The sequence below is a fragment of the Bubalus bubalis genome, chromosome 2, assembly GCF_019923935.1.
Source record: "Bubalus bubalis isolate 160015118507 breed Murrah chromosome 2, NDDB_SH_1, whole genome shotgun sequence".
NCBI lineage: Eukaryota > Metazoa > Chordata > Mammalia > Artiodactyla > Bovidae > Bubalus > Bubalus bubalis.
In genome coordinates this window covers 60,224,718-60,239,733 of record NC_059158.1, presented here as the reverse complement: position 1 = coordinate 60,239,733, position 15,016 = coordinate 60,224,718, and the positions used below count along the sequence as shown (strand labels likewise).

The window sequence follows — 15,016 nt, the reverse complement described above, 5'->3', positions numbered from 1 at the left end:
AGAGTTTTGGTAGTATTGACATGGTTTTCATAAAAGGACAGGGCAGTAAACAGTCCAAGCAATGTGTGGAAGTTCTTTTTTGGAAGCAGGACGAAAGCCCACGTTTGTTGACTAACATTAATACATAATTCTGTTGGGCCCATGCATAAATGAAGGATTTCATAACCTAAAGAAATGTTAATTAGTCTTCCTTCTTCCTGAGGATGAGAGGGCCCCTCAAAGCTCCAAGGAGGGGGCATATGTGTTGAGTCATTAGTGGATACGACTGGTTGTATATCTGTCCATTCTGCAACCTGCAATAAAGGGGGGTTAGGTATATAAGCCCAATAAGTGTGATTAATCAAGTCAGCCTAAGAAGGGGAAGCAAAAGCAAGTAAAGCAAGCACAGCGACAAATATTTTCAGGATTCTGAGGCATTCCCTGTTGAGAAACCAGATTTTCAGCTTGATTAGTAAGGGCTTTTATCTGTCCCCAAGTAGGGAGATCATAAGGTCGATGACGTCAAGTGTGGCGTTTCTTGGAAATTTTTAAAGCCTCCATGGCTTGTACTGGAAACTCCTCCTCCTGGGGATTTCGCCATTTCTTCTCTATCTTGAATGTCGGTGGCTCCCCTGGGGCGGATCTTCCGAAGAGGGAGCCAGCTGATTTCGTTGCATCCATCTGGAGAAATACAAGCTTACCCTTTTCCCTGTAATATTAATTTTCCAGATTTTCATTGTTTAGTCAACCCATCTTGATACCAGATGGGCAGAGGAAAGGAGGTGTCCTTCAATGCCCCAAAATCTTTTTATGCTTTTGTCAAAATATCTCCTTGCAGTAAGTTTAAAAAATTTAAAACAATTAAAGCTGTATTAACAGTAGTTACAGGCTTAAAGAATATATCGCGTTGGAATTTAGTAAAGTCTGCTCTGGATAAGGAAGATAGACGTGTTTCTGTGTATTCCCCCCTTTTTAATTTTTTTATTTGTAGTTTCAGTGTGTGATGTGCTTGTTTAACTATGTCTTGTGTTTGTGGATTATAAGGAATGTTTGTCTATGTTTAATAGAGAATGAATGTAAAAATTGTTTGAATTGCCTAGAAATATAGGCAGGGCCATTGTCTGTTTTTATAGAATTAGGTGTTCCCATTACTGCAAAGCAAGCTAACAGGTGGGTTATAACATGTCATGTAGCTTCACCTCGGAGAGGTGTGGCCCATATAAAAGAAGATTTTGCATCAATCACAACATGTAAGAAGGAAGAGGAAGAAAGTTCAGGGCAACGAGTTACATCCATTTGCCATAGTTCATTGGGGGATTGTAATCTTTGAAGACTGATATCTTGTGTAATGGGTCGAATATGTAGGGGCCTACAAGTAGAGCAATTATAAATGATTTTTTTAGCATGTCAGTATGGAATTTTTAAAATTTGATGTAATGAGCCAGCATTATTGTTTTATAGAGCATGTTGTTCTTTAGCAGTAGCAAAAGAGACAAGTTTATCAGCTTGTTCATTGCCATGGGCCATAGGGCCAGGAAGACAAGAATGTGCTCGAATATGGGTAATATAAATGGGGGAAGTGTGGTTTCTAATAATAGACTGTAGTTCAAGAAAAAGTTGTTGGATAATAGATTGATTAGAATTTATGGTAGAAGTTTCTATATTTCTTAATACAAAAACTGAATATAAGGAGTCAGAAACTATATTAATAGGATAAAAATGTAAGTGAATAACCTGAATGAGAGCATATAATTCATTTTGTTGAGCCGAGTGAAATTTAGTATAAAAGACTTTATATTCTTTGAGAGACTAGAATGAGGGTTTGGCGTTTTTAGTCCCATCTGTATAGAAAATATCAGTTTGAGGTATAGGTCATGATGTGACAATGCAAGAGGTAATAAATTCAGTATTTTTGAAGAAATTCTAGAGTTTGTTAGAAGGATAATGAAATGAAATTTCTCTAAAATATTCTAGAAAGGCTATTTGAAAATTGGTAGAAGTTTGTAATGTGTGTTCGAATTGAGATTTATTAATAGGTATTACAATTTTACGAGGATTGGAGCCAATTAGAGTCTTAGCTCTATTTCTTTCATTGATAATGATTAGAGCAATCAAGTCAAGATAGGGTGTAAGTGATCTTGTCTCTCTAAAATGGGTATAGATCCATTTTATTGGGTATTTTTGTTGGGTAAGAAGTCCTATGGGAGAATGGAGAGAGGGGAGTATAAATAACTCTAGAGGTAAATCAAGTCTGATACGAGTAAGAAACTGTTTTTGTAATTTATTTCGCACCAAACAGAGTTTTTCTCGTGTGTCTTGTGAAAGTGAACGAGGGCTATTTAAATTTGGATCTCCTTTTAAAGTGTTAAATAAATTAGTTAGTTGATAATTTGCTATGTCTAACGAGGGTCTAATCCAGTTTATATCACCCAAAAGTTTTTGAAAATCATTTAAGGTTGAAAATTTATCAACACGAATCTGTGTTAGTTGGGGAGTAATATGTTGTCTATTAACAATAAGTCTCAAGTAATGGTAAGGTGTAGAGGTTTGAATCTTTTCAGGGGCAAAGATTAGTCTAGAAGCTCTTAAGCATTGTTGAGCTATGTCAAACATTTGTTGAGTTTCTAAAACAGATGGAGCCAAAAACAATATATCATCCATGTAATGAATAACAAGAAAGTCAGGAAATTGTTTTCTTACAGGTTCAAGGGCTTTGGCTATATAATATTGACATATGGTGGGAGAATTCATCATTTTTTGAGGTAACACAGTCCATTGATACCATTTATGAGGCCTGACATGATTAGGATAAAGAAGAGAGAAAGCAAATCTCTCTTGGTTTAGAGGGTATAAAGGTATAGTAAAAAAAAGCAATCTTGTAAATCTATAATAATAATAATAATATGTCAGTTTTGAGAAATAGTGGTAGATTATGGAATTTCTGGTTGTAATATACCCATAGGTTTCATAGATGTATTAACTTTTTGAAGATCTGTTAAAAGATGCCATTTGCTAGATTTTTTTATTATTATTACAAAAATGGGAAAATTTCAAGGGGAATAAGATTCCTCAATATGTTCTAATTTCAATTGTGTATCTATAAGTTCTTTAGTAGCCTCTAATTTCTCTTTTGTAAGGGGCCACTGCTTTGTCCAAATAGGCTCGTCATTTTCCCAAGTTATTTTAATAATTGTATTGTTTGTTTAATGAGCAGTGGCCCCTAGGAAAAATGTGGAATATATATTTGAGTTTGCCATTGCATAAGTAAATCTCTTCCTATTAAATTAAAGGGTGCATCTATCACATAAGGTCATAATGTTGTAGGCTGGCCTTCTGGTCCCTCACATGGATATATTTGAATACTTTGATAAACCTCTTGTACTTTGGTTTGAGAAACTCCTGCAATTTGGCAAGAAATTCTCTGTATAGGCCAAGATTTGGGCCATAAATGTTTGGAAATAATAGTAATATTGGATCCAGTATCAAGAAGACCAGAAAATCTTTGTCATTAATTTTGATATTTATATTTGGTCATGCATATTTAAATACTATTGATGTCCATAAGGATTGTTTTTTATTAGTATTATCAAATCTATCTATCCGTATATCATTAGAGGAGTTAATAGAAATGTAAGGTAAAAGAAGTAATTGGGCAGTTCTTTTTTAAATGGCTCTTATCCCTACAAACAAAATATCTTTCATTTTTCTTTTTAAAGGTAGCAGCCATTGCTTCAGCTAACATTTGTTTCTGAGTTATTGATCTAAAGTTGTGACAAGCCTTTAAATAATCAATAAAATTTTGGGTCTCATGTACTGGAGCAATTGGCTCTCTGACATTTTTGATTAGCATTTTCATATGTAAGCAGTTTTTTAAATTGTACTTTGGCTTCCTCTCCGATAACATTATGGGAGATAGTAACTTCACTTTCCCTTTTCACTTTCATGCATTGGAGAAGGAAATGGCAACCCACTCCAGTGTTCTTGCCTGGAGAATCCCAGGGACGGGGGAGCCTGGTGAGCTGCCCTCTATGGGGTTGCACAGAGTCGGACACGATTGAAGCGACTTAGCAGCAGCAGCAGTAGCTAAAAAATCAGCATAGGTTTCATTGCTGCTGCTGCTAAGTCGCTTCAGTCGTGTCAGACTCTGTGCGACCCGAGACTGCAGCCCACCAGGTCCCCTGTCCCTGAGATTCTCAAGGCAAGAACACTGGAGTGGGTTGCCATTGCCTTCTCCAATGCATTTCACTTTCAGGTTTCATTAGGCCCTTGTAATATCTTTGTGTAGCTATCTTTAGCTTTTCTTTGAGAAGTAATTTGATCCCATGCTTCAAGGGCAACTTCTTTCAATTGCTCATGTAACAAAGGAGGGCATTGTATCTAAGCTTTCATTGAATTAAATTGTCCCATATCGGTTAACATTTTAAAAGTAATTTGGTTTTGGGGAGTGTCAATTTGAGCATTAGAACTGGCATGATCTCGGGCCACATCATGAAACCATATTATCTATTGAAGATATTCTCTTGGTTTAAGAAGAGCTTTTATCAAAATTTTCCAGTCATAAGGAATAAAATTTTTAATAGAAGATGTCATAGCATTTAGAAGTTCTTTAGTGAAAGGTGAATGAGGGCCATACATAGTTATAGCCTTTTTTATTTATTGTATGTGAGAAAAGTCAATGTCTCCATATTGAGGTATTAGTTGTCTTAGTGCATTAACATTTTTTAACATCAGTTCAGCTCAGTCGCTCAGTCATGTCCGATTCTTTGCGAACCCATGAATCACAGCATGCCAGGCCTCCCTGTCCATCACCAACTCCCGGAGTTCACTCAAACTCATGTCCATCGAGTTGGTGATGCCATCAAGCCATCTCATCCTCTGTTGTCCCCTTTTCCTCCTGCCCCCAATCCCTCCCAGCATCAGAGTCTTTTCCGATGAGTCAACTCTTCGCATGAGGTGGCCAAAGTTCTGGAGTTTCAGCTTTAGTATCAGTCCTTCCAAAGAACACCCAGGGCTGATCTCCTTTTAGAATGGACTGGTTGGATCTTGCAGTCCAAGGGACTCAGGAGTCTTCTCCAACACCACAGTTCAAAAGCATCAATTCTTCGCTGCTCAGCTTTCATCACAGTCCAACTCTCACATCCATACATGACCTCTGGAAGAACCATAGCCTTGACTAGATGGACCTTTGTTGACCAAGTAATGTCTCTGCTTTTGAATATGCTATCTAGGTTGGTCATAGCTTTCCTTCCAAGGAGTAAGCGTCTTTTAATTTCATGGCTGCAGTCACCATATGCAGTGATTTTGGAGCCCCAAAAAATAAAGTCTGACACTGTTTCCACTGTTTCCCCACCTATTTCCCATGAAGTGATGGGACAAGATGCCATGATCTTCGTTTTCTGAATGTTCAGCTTTAAGCCAACTTTTTCACTCTCACTTTCAACAAGTGGCTTTTTAGTTCCTCTTCATTTTCTGCCATAAGGGTGGTGTCATCTGCATATCTGAGGTGACTGATATTTTTTCCCTGCAATCTTGATTCCAGCCTATGCTTCTTCCAGCCCAGCGTTTCTCATGATGTACTCCACATATAAGTTAAATAGGAAAGGCAAAAAGATCATTGGCCTCAGAGACTTGAGATTGCAAAGCCAGTAAATCAGAAAGCCTTTGCCGTGAAGGAGAATGAGTGGATCGTCTGTTTTCATAAATGTGAGTGTGTGTTAGGGGCTTATCATTGTCATCAAAAAAAGTATTGTTGGCTTTAGTGTCAAAGAGAGCATCAGAAGAATCATTATCAGATTTATCTTGTCCTCAAATCGAGGGGACTTTCGGTTTTGTGCCCGTTACAAGAGGAGGTGGAAGGCTTGGGATAGCCAGAGCAGGGATTGTGTGAAAGTTTTGAAACATTTTATGTTGCTCTAATTGGGCTTTTTGTAAAGTCTTATCATTTAATTTATGTTCGTATAATGAGCGTTCCGCTTGTTAACGAATATTATGGGGGCTAGAATTGCCTAGATATGGCAAGATCATGGCTTTAATGAGGGCCCACCAGAGCCAGAAATCTATTGGAATATTTTTTACCCATCTTTTGGCTCGTTTAGTATATTATTATTATTATTTTTAACCCAGTTCCAAAATTTTAAATTGAAACTGTCTTCATCAGGGAACCAGGGATTATATTCAACTACTGTTTGGGGACAAGCTGTTATCCATTGACGTGAAACCAAAAGTCCTTGAACCTTAAATAAATGATGAAGTAAAGTAGAAAAGTGATGGGGGCTTTCCAGCCGTTTGTCCCATAACCCCCCACTTAGTGACCTCTGTAGGTTCTAACCGTCACTCTGTTTGGTTGCCAAGGGCTTCCACCAGGTCCCTGTTTGGGTGCCACTTGTCACAGTCTTTGTAGACTGGGGCCTGGGGACTGGAGTCTACAAGAAGAAGGACACAGGGAACCCAAGTCTCGAGTGAAACAAGGGTGCTTTATTCGTAGAAATGCACGTTTATATATCTTCATACAAGGCAGCTTTAGGCAGTTAAAAAAAAAAAAACTGAGTAAAAACAAAGCCAAGCAAATAACAATCTTCAAAGGGCCAGAAAGCATTCCATATCTTGAGTAAGGGGGGCATAACTGAATAGATTACATTTAAGTAAGGTCACTGAAGGGAGTCACTGAAGGGAGTCCCTGAAAGGAATCCAAGCAGGTGCCCCTTCTCATGATCTCAGCCCTCAGAACTGCAGGCAGCTCTGCTCATTCCTGTTTTCCAGGAACTGATAAGGAATAGAGAATCCTTGAGAAACAGCACGCAAAAGAAAAGAATAACATATTGGATCCCTTAAAGCTGAACGTCCCCGACACTTCATATTGTCAGAGTATTGGTTTTTCCAGTAGTCATGTACAGATGTGACAAATGGACCATAACAAAGGCTGAGTGCTTTTGGACTGTGGTGTTGAAGAAGACTCTTGAGAGTCCCTTGGACTACAAGGAGATCAAGCCAGTCCATCCTAAAGGAGATCAGTCCTGAATACTCATTGGAAGGACTGATGCTGAAGGTGAAGCTCCAATACTTTGGCTACCTGATAGCAAAGAAGCCAACTAATTGAAAAAGACCTTGATTCTGGGAAAGATTGAGGGCAGGAGGATAAGAGGTGGTAGAGGATAAGATGGTTGGATGACAAAAGTTTGAGCAAACTCCAGGAGATAGTGGAGGGCAGAGGAATTGGTATGCTGTAGTTCATGAGGCTGCAAAGAATTGGACATGACTTAGCGACTGAACAATAATAATATTAGAATAGAATTTGCACATTATAAAATTTAAGACTACTTACTTCTTGCCCAGTGTTTTACATGAAGAAAAATAAAGAAATAAGATGGTTTCTAATATCAATTGTGTTTGAGACCATTCTTTACAACGTTTATTGTTTGATTAAAAGCATGAACATTGGATTTTTTAAAAATCTGTTAGGTTTTTCTTTTTTTAAAATATGAGATACAACTGACATAGAACAGCCTATTAATTTCAATTGTACAACATAACTGTTTGACATCTGGATGCATAGTGAAATGATCACCACAGTAAGTCTAGTTAATACCCATTACCATACACAGTTACAGGTTATTTTTTCTTGAGATGAGAATTTTTATGATCTACTCTGCTTGCAACTTTCAAATATGCAATACAGTTTTATTAACTACAGTTGTCATGCTATACATCTCTGTGACTTGTTTATTTTGTAAATAAGTTTATAACTTTTGATCCCCTTCATTCATTCATTTTGCCTACCACCCACCTTTTGCTTTAGGAAACCGTCAGACTGTTCTCTGTATCTACAACCTTGTTTTTGCCTCTATAAGATTCTGTATATAAGTGCAATCATATAGTATGTGTTTTTCTCAGCCCAAGTTATTTCACTTAGCATAATGCCCTCCAGGTCTCATTATGTTGTCTCAGTTGGCCAGATTTCATTCTCTTTTATGGCTGAATTATATGTCTCACATTTTCCTTATCCATTCATCTGTTGGTGGACACTTAGGTCGTTTCCATATTTTAGCTTTTGTAAATAATGCTGCAATGAATATGACAGTGCAGGTATCTTTTTGAGTTACTATTTTTGTTTTCTTCAAATAAATACTCAGAAGTGGAATTGCTGAATCATATAGAGTTCTTTTATTTTTTTTGAGGACCCTGAATACAATTTTACACAGTGGCTGCACCAATTTATATTCCCATCAATATATTCCCACATCCTTGCCACCATTTGTTATCTCTTTTTTTTGCTAATAGCCATTCTAACAAGTGTGAGATGATATCTCATTGTAAAATCACATTTGCATTCCCCTGATGATTACTGATGCTTGAGCATCTTTTGGATATCCATTTCTAATCAGAAAACATTGAGTGATTAGTACATTTAAAAAATAAGCAGTCTAGTATCTCAGTTATATAGTGGATGCGTGTGTGCTAAATCACTTCAGTCATATCTGACTCTTCGTGACTCTATGAACCATAGCTGACCAGGCTCCTCTGTCCATGGAATTTTCCAGGCAAGAATACTGGAGTGCATTGCCATGCCCTTCTCCAGGGGATCTTCCTGACCCAGGGATGGAACCCGTATCTCTTATGTCTCCTGCATTGGCAGGCAGGTTCTTTAACACTAGCACCACCTGGGAAGCCCTATATAGTGGATAATGGATTCAATTATATTCTTTTGGCTTTTAGGTCTTTTTATTTTGAGAAGAGGTCAAAAATTCCTTTTGATTTCTTTAAATGCCAACATATCAGATAGTTACAAAGATATACTGGAAGGCTTATCAAAGATAATTTTTATAGATAAATTTAATATTTTAAATTGGACTTGGATGCCAAAGAAATATATAAAAGTTTCAAGTATGTATTTCAAGGTACCTACAAACTGATACCCTGTTCTCACTTCTTATATATATTTTAACATTAATTTACTCTTCCAACAGGTTTGTTTTGAATTATGATTACATGCCAGGCATTGTACCAAATGTTGGAAATCTAACAGTGAGTAAAACAGATGTAGTTAGTCACTGATAATTAATTAGGCTTCAGAGTGATACAAGCTGTGGAGGAGAAATAAATGGTACCATGATTATGTTTAACAGCCCCTGAAATGCAAGTGTAAACACTGACATAAGCTCTTACCTACTAACTCAAATTGTCTATCGATCTAAACCAATTTTTTTAGAATGCTTTTCTCCTGTAGCAGGTTAATAAATACATTTGTTATTATGCTTGCCTCATGATTCTACAACCTGCAAAATCAAAACCTTTAATAGGGTTTTGATTATATTGTTTTGAATAAAAGTGGTGGTGAATAAAAGTGGCTTATTAATAAGTTATGGATATGAGCTATATGAATTTAAAAATGATGCCCATTTAGTATTTAATTTAATTTTCCTGAAGAGAGATGACAGGCCTAGAATAATTGATTGTTCTTTTTCCTTATAATGTTTTTTTCACATGACATAAATGGTGCTATTGGATTTGATTTGCAAATGATGCAACCAACAATGAATTAATTTCCAAAATATACTAACCATTCAATACAACTCAATGTCAATAAAACAATCCAATAAAAAAAGGGGCAGAAGATCTAAATAAACGTTTCTCCAAAGAGGACATACAAATGGCCAACAGACACATGAAAAGATGCTTAACATCTATACTTATTAGAGAAAATAAGTGGTTTTTTTTTCTCTACTCATTAGAGAAAAATGCAAATCAAAACTACAATGAGATATCACATTACTCCAGTCAGAATGACCATCATCAAAGAGTCTATAGACAATAAATGTTGGCCAGGGTGTGGAGAAAAAGGAACTCCCTTACACTGTTGGTGAGAATGTATCAATAAATTGGTGCAGCGACTATGGACAACAGTATAGGGATTCCTTAAAAAAACTAAAAATGGAGTTACCATATGATCCTGCAATCCCACTCCTGGGCATACATCTGGAGAAAAGTATAATTTGAAAAGACACATGTACCACAGTGTTTATTGCAGCACTATTTACAATAGCCAAGACTTGGAAGTAACCCAGATGTTCATCGACAGATGAATGGATAAAGAAGTGGTATAATCACAAGGTGGTTTTCCCAGGACAAGTCTCATCCGTTGAACTGAAGGTGTGCTGATTCCTATGATTTCCCCAAATGTGGGAAACTCGACTGCATAGCTTGTGTCAGCTGGGGACAGCATTTGCACTCCCCCCTGAAAAAAAAAAAAAAAAAAAAACCTTGGTATGTATGTATATGATTCTTCATGTCTGACTCTTTGTGTCCCCATGAACTGCTGCACACCAACCTTCCCTGTCCTTCACTATCTCCCGAGTTTGCTCAGACTTATGTCCATTGAGTTGGTGATGCCGTCCAACCATCTCCTCATCTTTTCACCCCGTTCTCCTCCTGCCCTCAATCTTTCCTGGCATCAGGGTCTTTTCCAATGAGATGGCTCTTCGCATCAGGTGGCCAAAATATTGGAGCTTCAGCTTCAGCATCAGTCCTTCCAACGAATATTCAGGGTTGATTGCCTTTAGGACTGACTTTGTGTGCTAAGTTGCTTCAGTTGTGTCCGACTCTTTGTGACCTTATAGACTGTAGCCTACCAGGTTCCTCTGTCCATGGGGATTCTCCAGGCAAGAATACTAGAGTAGGTTGCTATGCCCTCTTCCAGGGGATCTTCTCAACTCAGGGATCAAACCTGAGTCTCTTAAGTCTCCTGTATTGGCAGGTGGGTTCTTTACCACTAGCATCACCTGGGTTGACTAGTTTGATGTAAATAATGCAATAGAATATTACAGCCATAGAAAAGAATGAAAAATGCCAATTGAGGCAACTTGGATGGACCTAGAGATTATCATGCTAAGTGAAGTAAGACAAATAAAGACAGGTATCAGATTATTTTGCTTTTATGTGGCATGTAAAAAAGAAAGAGAGGGACAGGGGAGATTGGCGTGCTGGTCAATGGAGTCACAAAGCGTGGGACATAGCAACTGAACAACAATAACAACTAAAAAGATACAAATGAACTTATTTACAAAACAGCAAGAGACTCGCAGGCCTAGAAAACACAGTTATGGTTACCAAAGGGGAAAGTGGGGAGGGTACATTAGAAGTTTGAAATTAACATATACACACTGCTATATGTAAAATAGATAACCAACAAGGACCTACTCTATAGCATAGGAAACTACACCGAGTATTTTGTAATAAACCATAAGAGAACAGAATATTAAAAAGTGCATGTAACTAAATAACTTTGCTGTACACCTGGAATTAGCACAACATTGTAAAGCAAATGTGCTTTAATAAAAAGAAAAAAGTGAACTCAAATTGAGATGTTGCTTATATACATTAGTAAGCATTAGGAATTGTGCACGGTTATATATCAGAGTCATTATCACAGAAAGGAAAGACTAGCTAAGTAAATCGAGTAGGAAAAAGGTTCCGGGCTAGCTAAATGTAGTGGCTGTCAGTGTTTGTTTTGTGATTGTTCTATGTTTTATGGCTATGGTTGCTTTAAAAAAGTCTTGATTATCAAGATTTGTTGGCATTTTGTAATGCAATGTGAACTCTTCGATGTTGGAGAATTTTGTTTCCCCCTTGGAAATAAGCTGCACTGCCTCTTGATCTCCAATTCTCTTTGACATCCTGTAGTTAGTGCCCCACTGGTTTACTTTGATGATTTTACCTCATTCATTCTCAGATTCTTTAGTTATAAACAGTGTCACTCATGATTAAAAATGTTTCTGACCAAAACAGGCTTCACTTCTACTCTGAACTGATAATAATTTTTAAAAAGAAAGATCTTCAAATCGCAACCCCAGAAGTCTATATGTATTCAGCATAGCTTTTAAGGAATCCTGATTGAGCACTATAAACAACTCTGCATGTTCTTTTAATGCTGATCTTTCACGCAATGAAAATTTTCTCTACTAGAAACGTCCCGAGGTTTTCATCACCTTTTCTGGCACCATATCTTGGATGTGTCAAATTGTGGAAAGCCCTTTGGCAGCAAGAATGCTTCCGCCTGTGAAACCTTTACTCTAATTCAACAGGCAGATTGATTTAATTATTAATGTTGACTGAGTCAGTGATGAGCCATTTGGGTTTTGGCTGGGTCAGGCTGTACACTGTTTGATCCCTGTACCCTTGACAGTGCCCTGGTCTGGTGAGATGCTGGAGGAAGAGATGAAGTGGAAACTGTTTGGCTGCTGTTTTGGGAAGGATTGGAGTCTATGACCTGCTTACTTTGTTGCAGGGCAATAAGACACAAATTGCCCCCTGGAAATTTTATTGTGGAAGTTGATATTTATTTTTATTATCAAGTTATAAAAACTGAAAAATAAGTAGCTCAAATAGCAGTCTTGGTTTTAACATATCCAGAATTACCACACAACTGAAGGCTATTATTATTCAATGAAGTCTTGGACAGAGCTCCTCTTTTATGGTGACATAAACTTGAAAACTTAATTATTTTCCCCAACAAATTAGCAATTTGAAGCTCTTTGCCTTTCTAAACTGTTGTTGTATTGTGTAATATTGAACAGATGATATATATATCTTGGCCATTAGATATTGAATGCTAAATATTGTATGCAGCATTCAAAATATGGTCTGTCCTGTAAATGTGTTTTGAAAAATTTTTTAAATTATGTTTTATATTTCGCTGGCTGCATTGGCTCTTAGATGGACCTTCTCTCCAGCTCTAGTGGCTCAAAGGGCCAGTGGTTGTGGCACATGGGTTTAGATGGCCCGCGGCATGCGGGATTTTTTTTTTCCCCTGATCAGGGATCAAACACATGTTCGCTGCATTAGAAGGCGGATTTTTAACCAGTGCCTGGTCCTGGAGAGATCCCTGTAAATGTATCTGATAGGAAGTAGGTTCTTTGTTTATTTCAATTACTCCTTCATTTAACTACTATGTCCCAGACAGCTTTCTCTGTAGTCATTTTCAAGAAACACATGTGTAAGCCTTATTTCATAATATTTAAGTCCGAAATGCATAGAGCCCAGGCATTTGTACATCTTAAAACCTTTTAGGGTTTCTGATTTACAAGTAGATTTGAAAAGCATGTGTTTAAGTAGAGAGAAAAGCTAAGAGGTCTCTTTCTCATTATAGTGAAGAAAGCAGACAGTAAACAAATGAAAATTTAGGCTACTGAGAAGCACTAGAAAGGAAAATAAGCCAGGATAAGAGAGGAGGGAGTGAAGTAGTATAGAGCAGCAGTCCAACTAGAAACATATTTTGGATGTGGTGACCTTTGAATAGAAGGTTGAATGATGGGAAGGTGCTTGAGCTAGGGAAAAGGTAATGCAAAGACCCTAAGACAGGATTGTTTGAAAGAGAGAAAGAAGACTACTGTGGATGGATTGGAGGAGGAAGAAAAAGGGGGAGGAAGGAAGGGAGGGAGGGTAAGAGAGAGAGCTTGAGAGCAAAAACATGGGACAGCTTATGTAGGGCCTGTACGCCTGTGGTGGGAGCAGAAGCCACCAATGACTAGACCTTATGTACATTTTGAAAAGGTTATTATGACTTTATCATTAATATCATTACAGAAAAAATGTGGAGAATATTTTTGGACACTCTGCATTTGATGTTTGTTATGATTTGTCAGGCGTTCACACCTGAAGTAAATCTAAGTTGTTCTTTTTTGTAGATTAACTGCATGAGAAAAAAAATATTGGGGCAAACTAACACATGCAGGAAGCTTTTGGTAATCTGGCTTGGAAAATAACTAGGTGTTCACCATGTCTCTGATGTATACGCTAATAATTATCCCATTTTAATGGGGAGGGGATATGTTTCTTTTAAGAAAATATACATGTCATTTATATTCAATAATTGTTCTCTTAATTCAAAGGGACTTTGAACAAAACCTAGTTTCCTTCATGATTACCTGTCTTTTCAAATTTAATTCTCTTTCCTTCTTAATGGCAAAATGTCCTCTATGAATGCTGATATATATTGTCAGCTCAATTTTTAAAAATAAAAATTATTTAATGGCTTCTTTGTGAATTTGATTTTATATGCTTATGATTACTTGCATGTCAGATCCTTCTGCATTCTAATCAAGAGTTTAGTTGTAACAAATGCCATATTTTCTGGAAATAAAATTATTAATCATGAAACCAACTCTATCTTCTCATTCTTCTGAGAGCACTATGAATAAAACCACTATGAGTAAAACTCTGAAGATACTCTAAGGAAAAGTGTTTTCTTGGTGAAATAAAATAAGGAATCATATTACGATTTACTTTTGGAATCTCAAAATATATAAAAGTATTTTAAAAACATGAGAAATAACACAGTAAAAACATTGTTTACATTTATTTATCCAAATGTTTTCCAAACGTATTTGACTATGGAAACCTTCTGACTGAAGGTGTGTGTGTGTAAAACACCTACATTTGATAGAACTAGCGTTTCTCAGAATTCATTTTGAGAAACATTGTTCTACACGTGTAATTGACTTATTTCTGCAGGTGGTATAGTTGATGATGTCTTACTCACCTGCACATGTTTATAAACAAAACAAAATACTGGATGCTTATGATTCTTTTTGACATTGAACAGATGTGAATTTTATTTCCTTATTAGTGCTTGAGGGACTTAGAAATAAATCTGTTCTTATTCTTCTAAAGTCTTAAATTTATATCCATCAATAACTCCAGGCCTTGCACAGAAAGAGTGCCTACATACAATCATATGCCAAGGCATTAAGTGATTGTGTTTCTTTCACAAGCCTCTGAATATTAAGGCATTCTTTTCATTTCTTTCTCGACTATCTAATTTAGAAGGCTGCTAGGTAATAGTGGCCAAAAGAGTAAAACACTCTTTGATTCCTTTGATGTGCACAGTGACTTATTCTATCAAATATGTGACAATTGAAGCATCTGGAGAATTATCATCACTTACTTCCAACCAGTTAAAGGAAAAGAGTAGAAACAGAAAAAAAAATTGATGTGTAACAGGAGGTGGGTTCTGTCTAGTTAAAAAAAAAAAAGCGCATGGATT

The 15,016-nt window shown here is 36.9% G+C and overlaps 1 protein-coding gene and 1 pseudogene across 4 annotated transcripts in view; both read left to right on the top strand.

Moving 5' to 3' along the window:
• Positions 1 to 15,016, top strand: part of GULP1 (GULP PTB domain containing engulfment adaptor 1) — a 340,099-nt gene that overhangs the window by 93,910 nt on the left and 231,173 nt on the right. The gene's annotated exons all lie outside the window — the stretch shown is intronic.
• On the top strand, positions 10,063 to 10,213 carry LOC112583075 (annotated as a pseudogene).